Below are 14,113 nucleotides of genomic sequence, written 5' to 3' on the forward strand. Positions count from 1 at the left end.
CAGACCTGGTTAGGCTGTTTTCCTGTTATCCAGAGGTAAACAAATCATTGGCCAGAGTGTCAAGTGTGCGCTCTGAATGCTCCGAGAGCGAAACAAGGTAGGTGGGGCTAAAGCTTAAGAAGGTGTGAACAACGCTGAATGGGTGTAGACAAAGAAGAGCTCTTCACCAAAACATTCAAAGGCCATTTTCTCAAAAGTGAGTTTACAAGTTTATCAAATTTCAAAGCAGAATTACTTTCCCATTGTTCCTCAAAAATGCAGTGTATGATATAACATTTTGTAGCTCTGAGTTTCTACTTTTATCCAATGTAAAAAACAAAATTTCAAATTTTGCTACATAAGACTGAATCCAGGTGGTGAGTCAAATATGAGGGACACATATACAGTGAAATGCAAAGTGCAATAAACCTTGGCCAAGGACATCAACCACCCAGGCCATGGCCTGTTCACCCCGCTATAATCCAGCAGGCAAGGTTCGTTATCATCCAGAAGGTAAGGTCTTAGCAAACTGTTGGAAAAAATGGTGTTTGACCAAATACAATGCTATTTCTTTGTAAACAAATTAACAACAGACTTTCAGCATGCTTATAGAGAAGGCCACTCAACATGTACTGCATTGACACAAATTACTGATGATTGGTTGAAAGAAATTGATCATAAGAAGATTGTGGGAGCTGTACTGTTAGATTTCAGTGCAGCCTTTGATATTATTGACCATAACCTGTTGTTGAAAAAACGTATGTTTTTTCAACCTCTGCCATATTGTGGATTCAAAGCTATCTATCTAATAGAACCCAGAGGGTTTTCTTTAATGGAAGCTTCTCATGTCAAACATGTGAAGTGTGGTGTACAGCAGGGCAGCTCACTAGGCCCTCTACTCTTTTCTATTTTTACCAATGACCTGCCACTGGCATTAAACAAAGCATGTGTGTCCATGTATGCTGATGATTCAACCATAAATGCATCAGCAACCACAGCTAATGAAGTCACTGAAACCCTTAACAAAGAGTTGCAGTCTGTTTTGGAATGGGTGGCCAGTAATAAACTGGTTCTGAACATCTCTAAAACTAAGAGCATTGTATTTGGTACAAATCATTCCTTAAGTTCTAGACCTCAGCTGAATCTGGTAATGAATGGTGTGGCTGTTGAACAAGTTAAGGAGACTAAATTACTTGGCGTTACCTTAGATTGTAAACTGTCATGGTCAAAACATATATTTTCAATGGTTGTAATGATAGGCCGTAATAAAGAGATGGCCGTAATAAAGAGACACCACTCTCTAAAAAGCAAGTTCTGCAGGCTCTAGTTTTGTCTAATATTGATTATTGTCCAGTCATGTGGTCCAGTGCTGCAAGGAAAGACCTAGTTAAGCTGCAGCTGTCCCAGAACAGAGCGGCATATTTTGCTCGTAATTGTAATCAGAGGGCTGATATAAATACTATGCATGCCAGTCTCTCTTGGCTAAGAGTTGAGGAGAGACTGACTGCATCACTTCTTTTTTTTAAAGAAACATGAATGTGTTGAAAATCCCAAATTGTTTGCATAGTCAACTTACACACAGCTCTGACACACATACTTATCCCACCAGACATGCCACCAGGGGTCTTTTCCCAGTCCCCAAATCCAGAACAAATTCAAGAAAGTGTACAGTATTATATAGAGCCCTTATTGAATGGAACTTCCTTCCATCTCATATTGCTCAAATAAACAGCAAACCTGGTTTCAAAAAACAGATAAAGCAACACCTTGCGGCACAAAGCCTCTCCCTTATTTGACCTAGATAGTTTGTGTGTATGCATTGATATGTAGGCTACGTGTGCCTTTAAAATAAATGTTGTAGTGCTGTCCTTGAGCTGTTCTTGTCTATTGATGTTCTGTATTATATTATTCTGTATTATGTTTCATGTTTTATGTGGACCCCAGGAGGAGTAGCTGCTGCTTTTGCAACAGCTAATGGGGATCCTAATAAAATACCAAATACCTAAAATACCAGTACATGTGCATCAAAGCTGTGACCGAGAGACTGAAAAACAACTTCTATATCAAGGCCGTCAGACTGCGAAATAACCATCACTAGCCGGCTACCACCCGGTTGCTCAACCCTGCTCCTTAGAGTTTGCTGCCCTGTGTACATAGTCATGGAATCACTGGTCACTTTAATAATGGAACACGAGTCACTTTAATAATGTTTACATACTGCTTTATTCATTTCGTATGTATATACTGTATTCTACTGTATTTTAGTCAATGCCACTCCGACATTGCTTGTCTTAATATTTATATATTTCTTAATTCCATTATTTTACTTTTAGATTGTGTGTATTGTTGTTAATGGTTAGATACTACTGCACTGTTGGAGCTAGGAACACAAGCATTTCGCTACACCCGCAAAAACATCTGCAAAATATGTATATGTGACCAATACCATTTGATTTGATTACCCTCATCTATATCTGCATCTCGGCCAAGCGGACTGGAAGGGGCTGGGGCTGACTGTATGAGAAGGTACAAGAGAGATGGAAGGGGTTACTCTCCAGCTCTGTCCTAATCAGCCAGGTGATGTGTAGCCTGAAGCTGTGAGGAGCAGGATGGAGGGAAATGCAGATACCACAGAGAGTTTAGGTCAAGGCTAAGGTACTCAGACAGAGGCTGGTCCGACACTCACTGTACGTTCATGGTGAGAAGATGATGGGCTCTATTTCTGTCTGGTGCAAGCCAGCGCAATTGTCAAATTTAGCAATTTAGTTTGCTCATTTGCAATTTTGACCTGTTAATAAAGCCAGCGCTCTTCTATTTTCAAACCCTAGCACCAGGATTGGTCATTTACCTATTTTATATGAGCTCACTTGCGCTGAGGTGAGAGGTGTGGCAATATCTGAGGTGTGTCCTTAAAATCGTACGCCAAAATGCCAATTTCAGTAAGCGCTGGTGGTGCCACGTCCTGGCCAGTATAAGGATTAATTGTTATTGTAGTTTGGTCAGGACGTGGCAGAGGGTATTTGGTTTATGTGGTTCGGGGTGGTGTTTTTTCTAAAAGGGCATTTGATTTAAGTATTCCGGGGTTTTTGGGCACTGTTCCTTGTTTACGTATTTCTATGTTGATCTAGTTAGTTGTATGTCTATGTTTGGTTAATTGGGGTGGACTTCCAATTGAAGGCAGCTGTGTGGTGTTGCCTTTGATTGGAAGTCCTATATTAGTTGGGTGTGTTTGTCTGTGTAATTGTGGGAGATTGTTTCTTGTTTAGCGTGAGTGAGCCTAACAGGACTGTCCAGTATATCGTGAGTGCGTTTTGTTATTTTGTATATTAATTTTGAGTTTATTAAATGTTCAAAATGAACTATCTCAACTCTGCTGCATATTGGTCTTCATTTTCCGACGATGATTTCGCCATATCGTCTGACGACGAAGAAAACCCTGACAGAATCTCCCAACACCAAACTTGGACCAAGCAGCAGAGGAAGAAGCAGAGGAATTTTGAATTGGACAAACGGGAGAGATGGACATGGGAGCAAGTTATGGCCGGAGAGGGCCCATGGAGAATGGCTGGTAAGGACCGGGAACGTTTCCGAGGATCACGACTGGCGTTGAAGCACGAGAGGCACCCCCAATAATTTTTTTGGGGGGGGGTACACGGGTAGTTTGGCTAGGCCTAGGAAGAGCCGGAAGCCAGCTACCCGTGGTTATATGGAGGAGCGTATGAGGTGGAGAGCGCCATGTTTCGCTGAGGAGCGCACTCTCACCCATACGCACGCACAGTCCGGTGCGCGTTATTCCAGCCCCTCGCAGGTGCCATGCTAGAGCGGGCATCCAGCCTGGTAGGAGGATGCCTGCACAGCGCATCTGGTCGCCGGTACGCCTCCGAGGACCAGGCTACCCAACTCCCGCTCTACGCACGGTTACCATCAGGCCCCTGCACAGCCCAGTCCGCCCTGTACAAGCACCCTGCTCGTACAGGGCTACTAGTTCCATCCAGCCAGGACGGGTTGTGCAGGAGGTAAGATCAAGACCGCCTGTGCACCTCCATAGCCCTGGGTTTCCAGCTCCTGTCTCTCGTGCGGACCCGGAAGTGCGTCGGCCCAGTCCGACTCGTCCTGTTCCCGCTCCTCGCACTAGCCTGGAGGTGCGTGTTCCCAGTCTGGTACTACCAGCACCACGCACCAGGCTTCAAGTGCGTCATCCCAGTCCGACGTCGCTAGAGCTGCCCGTCAGTCAAGAGTCACCAGAACTGCCCGTCAGTCAAGAGTCGCCACAACTGCCCGTCAGTCAAGAGTCGCCAGAACTGCCCGTCAGTCAAGAGTCGCCAGAACTGCCAGTCAGTCAAGAGTCGCCAGAGCCGCCCATCAGTGAAGAATCGCCAGAGCCGCCCGTCAGTGAAGAGTCGCCAGAGCCACCCACTAGTCAGGAGCTGCCAGAGTGGCCAGACTGCCCGGAGATGCCAGAGTGGCCAGACTGCCCGGAGATGTCAGAGTGGCCAGACTGCCTGGAGATGTCAGAGTGGCCAGACTGCCCGGAGATGTCAGAGTGGCCAGACTGCCCGGAGATGTCAGAGTGGCCAGACTGCCCGGAGATGTCAGAGTGGCCAGACTGCCCGGAGATGTCAGACTGCCCGGCGATGCCAGACTGCCCCGACTGTCTTCCGGGTCTGCCAGAGTGGCCCGACTGTCTTCCGGGTCTGCCAGAGTGGCCCGACTGTCTTCCGGGTCTGCCAGAGTGGCCCGACTGTCTTCCGGCCCAGCCCGAGTGGCCCGTCTACCCGGAGCTGCCGGGGTGGGTCGTCTGCCCGGAACTGCCAGAACCAGAGCCACCTCCAGATATAGGTGGGTTGGGGAGGGGGGGGGTGTAGCACAGTGCTGTCGTTGACGGCAGCCACCCTCCCTTCCCTTCCTTTAGTTAGGGGGATTTTTTGTTGTTGTTTGGGGTTTTTGTTATTTTTGAGGTGCTTCCGGGGTTAGCACCTTTAGGGGGGGGGGGGGTACTGTCACGTCCTGGCCAGTATAAGGATTAATTGTTATTGTAGTTTGGTCAGGACGTGGCAGAGGGTATTTGGTTTATGTGGTTCGGGGTGGTGTTTTTTCTAAAAGGGCATTTGATTTAAGTATTCCGGGGTTTTTGGGCACTGTTCCTTGTTTACGTATTTCTATGTTGATCTAGTTAGTTGTATGTCTATGTTTGGTTAATTGGGGTGGACTTCCAATTGAAGGCAGCTGTGTGGTGTTGCCTTTGATTGGAAGTCCTATATTAGTTGGGTGTGTTTGTCTGTGTAATTGTGGGAGATTGTTTCTTGTTTAGCGTGAGTGAGCCTAACAGGACTGTCCAGTATATCGTGAGTGCGTTTTGTTATTTTGTATATTCATTTTGAGTTTATTAAATGTTCAAAATGAACTATCTCAACTCTGCTGCATATTGGTCTTCATTTTCCGACGATGATTTCACCATATCGTCTGACAACGAAGAAAACCCTGACAGGTGGGAATAGTTAAGACCAACCAAAAGCTGCCCACTGGGCACGCACTGGTCGAATCAACATTGATTCCATGGCATTTCAATAAAATAACATTGAACCAATGTGGAATAGACGTTGAATTGACATCTGTGCCCAGTGGGTGGTCTTGGCAGGGTTTCCCAAACTCGATCCTGGGTGCATGCTTTGGTTTTTGCTCAAGTACTACACAACTGATTCAAACAACCAACTCATCATCAAGCTTTGATTACTTGAATCAGCTGTGTAGTGCTAAGGTGAAAAACCCAAATGTGCACCCAACAGGGGGCCCCAGGACCGAATTTGGGAAACTTTGGGTTATAGCATGGATTTTGACATATGAAGCTCAGCCTATCCAGCCTTGACACACAGTGCCCATAAAAACTTTGTATTTAGAAACATAATAATTAAAAACCATATATACGATTCGGTTTAATTTGATAAAAAACCAAGCATAGCCAAACCTCCTCTTAATGAAGGCAGTTTTTTTGTCCTGCCCAATGCATTCACCAAATAGTCTAGACTATCAATAAAAGGGTTTGGCACGTGAGACCGCTTTTAAATAAATCTTAATCACCAAAGTTTTATTAAAAGTAGCAAAATAGTGAGCGGACATCCACTTTTTATCTACAGTATGTAGGCTATTATATTATTTTAGCCAACTCCTGTTGTTATTTTGGATATGTAGGCTATATGCCCATCATGGAATGAGAGATGAGATAATACGGAGACATTTGAATTTAGAAACATTTGTTATTTTCCTGTAACAATTGCTTGTTTTCCATTGTATATGATAAAAAACAGCCCTTAGTAGGTTACCCTTACCCCCTTACCCTACAATAATGAAAGCTGGTTCAACAGCAATGACTCTAGTGTCTTTCTTATCCTGACTATGCATTGGCCAAGTAGCCTATCCATAAAAGGTTTCTAAATTGTCTACTTTTAAGGCTTTTGCCGACATGCTTTTGCATTATTCAAAATTCACATAGGCCTACCTGCAGTGCATACTCCATTTGGCTTGTATCCATCCCCGTTTTCTCTTGTCCGTTTACCAAAGACACACTCCTCCAAACCTATTTCAGTTATTCAGTCCTATAATGCAGTATCAACAGTAGGCCTAGGCTAAGTCTTGCTTTTTGAGAACGTGCCTCACACATATAATATAATTTACTGGAGTCTAATATTTTTATATTTGAGGAGAAGTGCGATGTGTAAAGGCCTATACTCGTTGAAGCCAATTACAACTGTGTTGACTGTCAACACTCAAAACATATTGAAAATTGTTTTTTGTGTTGCTATCACTTGTTACTGTAGCCTACTATGCTATTTAATAAACTGTAGTATCAATCCACAATCAACTAGGAGGAGAATATTCCGTGCCCCCATTCGAATTGGAGTTAATGACAACGCAAAGACCTTCAATAACCTTCAGAACTTGAGACAAACGCATGCAGTATTAAGCAATGGAACACCTTGATTGGCCAGTGTGGACAAGCCCTCATCACACCTACAACTTGTTTATTCATCAAAACAGGAGCCCTTTCGTGCCATTGCTGTCAGGGCTGGCTCAAGGAAGCAGGAGAGGTAGAGTCAAGCGCAGGAGACAGTAAATTCTTGAACACACTTTAATCCGTATGCACAAAAAATAAAGACAGTCCAAACACGGCAGGGCGCCAAAGAGATGCCACGCTCCAAAACCCTGATAGACGTCAGAAATAGGGACGCAGCCCATAAATACCTCTGCGGTGATAAAACACAAAACAACCACAGGCAGAGGGAAAAAAACACACGTTCCTCAACATACCACACAACCTGACAAGGAATATAATCACGCACAAAACACAGACATACCTCGCTAAACTAAATAACGCCACCCTACTAATAACTAAACCAAAACAGGTGCGTGCCTACCTAGACCTAACCAACAGAAAGTGAAAACAAAAAGGATCGATGGCAGCTAGTAGGCCGGCGACGACGACCGCCGAGCGCTGCCCGATCGAGGAGGGGCGCCACCATCCGTCGGTGTCGTGACAATTGCCACCTATTGCGTTCACAATAACGGCTGTGAAAATAGCCTAAATATTTCTGACACACCCCTGGACCTTTAACTCTACCGCCAGCAATTAGATTTACCATTTCGTTAGGTTTGTTAAAAATAAAGCCTGATATTTGTGACTGTCCAAGACAGAGGTTGACATGTGTGTATGTGTATGTGCGCGCCTGCATGTGCATGTGTATGATTAATTCTCACAACAACACCTGCACAGGAAATAGTCTGGAAGCCAAGCCCTGAAAAATCCGAAATGGGAGAAAGGGTTTGGTGCAGTAAATACAGTCTGTTTGGCCATGACTGTTTCGCAAACAGACAGATGGATGGATGCGTCCATGCACACACATACACACACACACACGCGCACACACACACGCACACACACAGTCATGGCAAAAAGGAACATTGTGTTTTTTATTGTTTTTTTTGCAATTAAATAAAAAAGGTCATGCTCTTTGATGCTGTTCAATTATTTTAACAGTGCCCCCAAGCGGAGAGGGTCAGCAGCACATAAACTGCTCAAATCATCATCCTCAACTCTTTCTTTCTTTCTTTCTCGCAATTCAATTTCAATTTAATCTCTCTCTGTCTCTGTCTCTCTCTCCCTCACACACAAGTACAAAAGCACACACCCACGTAAATGGACAGCTGTTTTCTGTAACACTCCAAGTCTCAGGTGAGGTAATTACAAAATAAATTTAAGGGGTGGATCAGCTTTAATACTGCGGATAGATTGTAGCTTCCATCAATGTTATTATCTGCATCATTTCCAATCCCCAATATATTTTTTGGGTAAATATATTTATATATATATACATACATACACATACCCACATATATAAACATGCATACATATACACATACATATAAATACAAATACACATACATACACACACACACACACACACATATATATATATATATATATATATATATGTATATATATATATATATATGCATATATATCTCTTTTAAAAATATATTTTCCTTTATTATTTTCCACAAACTCTACCACCCCTTCCCTAATTGGAGTAAAACTAATAAACAAGAACACTTAGGCTTCTACTTCCAGCTTATACATACTATATACATTTTACAGACACAATCTATTTTACAATAGTTATATTTTGTTTGTTTTAATTACTGGCATCCCTCTATTTCTGATGTCCATCCAGTCCATCCATCCAGTTTCTATTTCCGCTAGCCATGGGTGGCTGAGATAATGAGTGGGCTGGATATGCCGAGAGATGAGTTTGGATTGGTCTGCCATATAGCACCAGTCTGTCTGTTGGAGCTGGTCAGTATGTCTCGGTAATCGTATCGAATGCGGCTTTAAAAAAAAATGTTACATAGTAAAACTGCATAAACCTAATGTCAAGTTAAGGTGTACTGTTAGCTAGCTTATGTTAGCTAGCATGACTTGCTAGCTAATGTTATGTGTATGCTCTCCACTTTCTGAAGGAATTTGAGTATGATAGCTAAGGAGATGGAGAAAACACCAGTCTTGATTACATCTTCAAACTAAGGGCATCCATGCATGGCATCAGACAGGAGACGCGTCCAACCATGATGTATACGGGTAAGATATTCTAGCTAGCTACATTTTCAGATATTACACATTTCTAATTTTGACAGAAAGTGGTTTCATTTCAAGTGTACTGGTAGCTAGCTAACGTTAGCTGGCTGGGTCGCTAGCTAACGTTATGTGCATGATCTTATTCTTCATATATCAGACACATTTGCTTGACTAGTTATAGCCATATAACTGGTTGGTTAGCTACCTGCAGATTCATGCAGGGTAGTAACATCATGAGTTGTGATTATGGTCCATTGTTTAGCTAGCTAGCTACATGTCTTAACAAAAGACTCCACTATGCAAGTATCCATTTCAATAGAATGTCACTGCAACTGTTGATAGACGTACTAGCTGGTAAATTCACTCTGGCTATCTACTCCAATTTCAGACCAGGGGTAAGATAGTCTAGCTAGCTACATTTTCAGATATTACACGTTTCTAATTTTGACAAAGTATTTTCATTTCAAGATAAAGTGCACTGTTAGCTAGCTAACGTTAGCTGGCTGGCTTGCTATCTAACGTTACGTCATGTGTTGTGATTCATTGTTTACCTAGCTAGCTATCTAGCTACATTTCTTAACAAAAGACTCTCATCTTAGTGTGCCAGAGTGCAGAATAACTGAGGAATTTTTGAACGCTCAACACCTGTTGTATATGTCCGGTGTCAGTAAACGTCAGCAACAAAGCGTAATTCATTTGTTGCCAGCAGTACTGGAACACATTGTTCCTACTCGATCATGTGTAATATGCTTTGTGCCTTTTGAAATGGAAACACCCAAATATTATCTCTTGTTTCGATAGTTGTGCTTTCTCATATCATGCTTTGTGACCCTGCTCTGCCAAATAGTTTACCAATGTGGTGAGGTCTTGCATATGAGTTTGTCTTTTGACACCAATAACAAATCATCTACATACTGTACCAACACAGAACCCTCAAATGTACACCCTTTTAGCGATTGTTTCAATGCGGCGTGATAAAAAGTTCGAACCAACCCACTCGGGATTTACCCCCTAGGACTTACACGCCGCAGGGCCTACACTGCTCGGGGTTACCTTCTGGGACTTACCCTATACTTTATGGTACTCGCAGGAACCAACCCAATCAAGATTTACCCCCTAGGACATACCCTCTTCAGGTACTACCCAGCTCGAGTTTACCTTCCGGGACTTACCATATACCATAAATCCACGACCGGTCGTAATACAATGGGACTACTGAATAAGCTCAGGCTTTCTAGGTCCATATCCCAGAATTGGTTCAGCCTACGACTCTCATCCCCCCAGATGTCAGAATGAGTGATACAGGTATAGGAACTGTGCCTACCTTGTTTTCGGTGCCGGCTCCTGTTTCACTGATTGGTGCCGGCTCCTGGTGCACGTCTAGACAGCCAATACATCTTTGTTGCTAGTTCATTCAACCACTAGGTCAAACAGCTGCAGAAGACAAAGAGATGTTTCCACCAGCACAAGTATTTTGAGTTTCAAGTTCCTTGGTGTCCAAATCACCAACAAACTATCATGGTCCAAACATACCAAGACAGCCGTGAAGAGGGCACGACAAAACCTTTTCCCCCTCAGGAGACTGAAAATATTTGGCACGCGTCCTCAGATCCTCAAAAGGTTCTATAGCTGCACCATCGAGAGCATCCTGACCGGTTGCATCACCGTCTGGTATGGCAACTGCTCGGCATCTGACCGTAAGGCTCTGCAGAGGGTAGTGCGAACGGCCTTGTACATCACTGGGGCCAAGCTTCCAGCCACCCAGGACCCATATAATAGGTGGTGTCAGAGGAAAGCTCATAAAATTGTCAGAGACTCCAGTGTCGTGTCTTTGGCATCATTAAAACTGAAGACATATTTATCAAATAACTCTCTAATTATTATTACGCGATTAAACTGATTAATTGTGTAACTGTAATTAACTAGGAAGTCAAGGCACCAAGGAAAATATTCAGATTACAAAGTTATAATTTTCCTAATATAACTTTCAGATATTTTAATATCTGATCACTTAGTCTTCTGATTAATGACGTATTCTTTACCTCGTCAGTCTCATTCCAAACGTCGTAAATTGTTGGTTATCTGCACGAACCCATTCTTCACTATGAGTCATCCATACATCAATTGTCTTAAAATCCTTTATTTACTAACTAAGTAATTCACAGAAATGCATAACAAACAGTAGATATGTTTACAAAGAAATGATAGAGGAATGTGCCCTAGTGGGCTAAACCGGCATGGCGGCTTGTTAGACAAAAGGGGGTTGGGGTCAGCTGAGAAGACACTACAGAGTTGATAATTCTAACAATTGAAATGCTAACCCTTTGCACATGAACGCTCACTCATTCGGGAACAATTGCAATCAATATATATATTTACGCTCAGTGTGTCGTCGGGATCTCTGTTGAAAAGTTTGTTTCTGTTGGAGAGTCTGTTCGCCCTTTCTCTCTCTGTCGTGGTTAGAATGGGTAGTTCAGAGTGACATTCATTAATGTCGTTATAGAATAGATGTTTTCGGCGGTTGTCGGTCTTCGCGTTCAATGATACCGAATTCCTGGGGGTTTTATTCGGAAGAGCAGAAAAAGGCTGTCTCATTATGCCAGGTCCTGTCTGTGTCCCTGGGGGTGTGCCAAGGACTTAGTTAAGACTCCAAAGGGAATTGGAGTTTCCTTCATTAAACAGTCCAAAATCACATTACACAATTTCACAAACAGTTCCATCCTTATTCATTCATTTTATACAACCATTTAGATGTAAGTCTCATAGCTGAGGCTATTGTATAAACATGATTATGGTAATGTGTTGTCTCTCATGAGTTTCACAAAATTGTACCAAACGGACCAGTTCGTAGCTGGATTCTTCACCGATCTTTTCTACCTTCTCCAGAGCCTGAATATCGTTCGGTTCTCCAGTTCTGTGAGGTGGAAGAACTCCTTTGTTCTCTCTATACTGGGGCCATGAGGTGAGGGTTTCCTCGTAGGAATTTACGACTGCTCTTACAGAGCCTGGTGACAGAAGTATAGAGGTCGGGGGATGGTGCTCGCAGGTCCAAAGAGGGCAACGTCATGACACCAGTCATCCAAGTTTTCTCTGCTACCGCACGGCAAGCGGTACCAGAGCGCCAAGTCTAGGACCAACAGGCTCTTCAACAGCTTCTACCCCCAAGCCATAAGACTGCTGAACAATTAATAAAATCGCCACCGGACAATTTACATTGACCCCCCCCTCCCTTTTGTACACTGCTGCTACTCACTGTTTATTATCTATGCATATTTTTTACATTTTAGTAATTTAGCAGACACTCTTATCCAGAGCAACTTACAGTGAATGCATACATTTTTTTTTTTTTCGTACTGGCCCCCAGTGGGAATCTAACCCACAACCCTGGCATTGCAAACACCATGCTCTACCAACTGAGCTACAGGGAAGGCCTGGAAGGCCTGCATAGTCACTTCACCTCCACCTACATGTACAAATTACCTCAACTAACCTGTACCCCCGCACACTGACTCGGTACTGGTGCTGTATATACAGTATATGTTCCTCTCATGTTCTTGGCTCTTTCCAGAACAGTTACCTTGTCCTTGAACCTCAGGAACTTGATCACTATCGACCTGGGCCTGTCACCTGGGCCGGTGGTGGGTTTTCCAGTCCTGTGGGCACGCTCCACCTCAATCTTCCTGTGGTCCATCATCAATTTCTCAGAGATAATTTTCTTCATTTTGTCCTCAGACTCCGTCCAGGTTTCGTGGAGATTCTGCAATTCCGTCCACAACCATGTTATTTGATTTGATTTGATTTGATTTGGATCTCTTTTAGTCCCCATTTGGACTAATCTTCCAAGAGTCCTTAAATATTAAAATACAATTTATATACGAACACATTTTCACATATAACACACTATTACAAACATACATAATATACTAACGTAATAAAAATAAATAATCAATCTAAAAAATATGAATTCTTCATCTACTGTAATCCCACAACATTTCTGTGTATTATTTTTAAATTGTTTTAAAATAATGTTTAAATGTATATATAGAAAGGTTTCTGGTTTGCTCAGTTAATTTATTCCATTTCTTTATTGCTCTAAATCGAAATGTTCTTTTGCCTATTTCTCTTTTCTGTCTGGATAACGCATAGATGGTGGACAATCTATTCCTAGTATTTACGGAATGTCTGTCTCTTACCAACTGATTGCCGTTGGGAATTGTACTTGGCCGTTTTAAATGATGTATATTATGAAATAAAATAAGCATGTTTTTTTCAATTATCTTGTCGATTGATGACCAACCAAGAACATTGCGTATGACTGCAACAGAAAAACCATATCTCCACCGTAAAACAATCCTTGCTGCTTTGTTCTGTGCAATCTGCAGCCTCCTAATTTCACTTGATGATGCATTTCCCCAGACCACAGAACAGTAGTTCACTTGACTCTCAATTAAAGCTTGTGTTATTTGCTTAAGAATTTTTCCTGGTAAATATTTAGCTATCCTTCTGATTATGCATGCTGTTTTAATTTTTTTTTTACATAGATTAGTTATTTGAGATGACCATGATAAGCAGTTGTCTAGCTGCACTCCTAATAGTTTGGTTTCTGCCACTTTGTCAGATGATTCTAGGAGTGGTGGTTGGAGTCAGGCGCAGAGAGCAGAGGTAAAGTATACGGTCTTTATTTTCTCCGGCAACAAACTGGTCACGCCAAAACAGAAGGGCGCGTAATAATAATGACCAACCCAAAACACAGGGCAAAACGGTCCGAAGAGAGAAATAAGACGTCAGCCAGCACAAAACACAAAAATACAAAAACATCCAAAATACAACTAGCGAAGCAACTACATTCACAGGCCCACCGTCCTGAGTGGACAACAAACAATCCCGCACAAAATCCCAACTGAAAACACACATTAAATAAGTCCCCACTAATGACATACACAAAACAGGTGCGGAACAGACAGACAAACTAAACGAAACTGAAACAACGATCGGTGGCAGCTAATA

Source organism: Salmo trutta, chromosome 3 (genome assembly GCF_901001165.1).
Source record: "Salmo trutta chromosome 3, fSalTru1.1, whole genome shotgun sequence".
Classification (NCBI taxonomy): Eukaryota; Metazoa; Chordata; class Actinopteri; order Salmoniformes; family Salmonidae; genus Salmo; species Salmo trutta.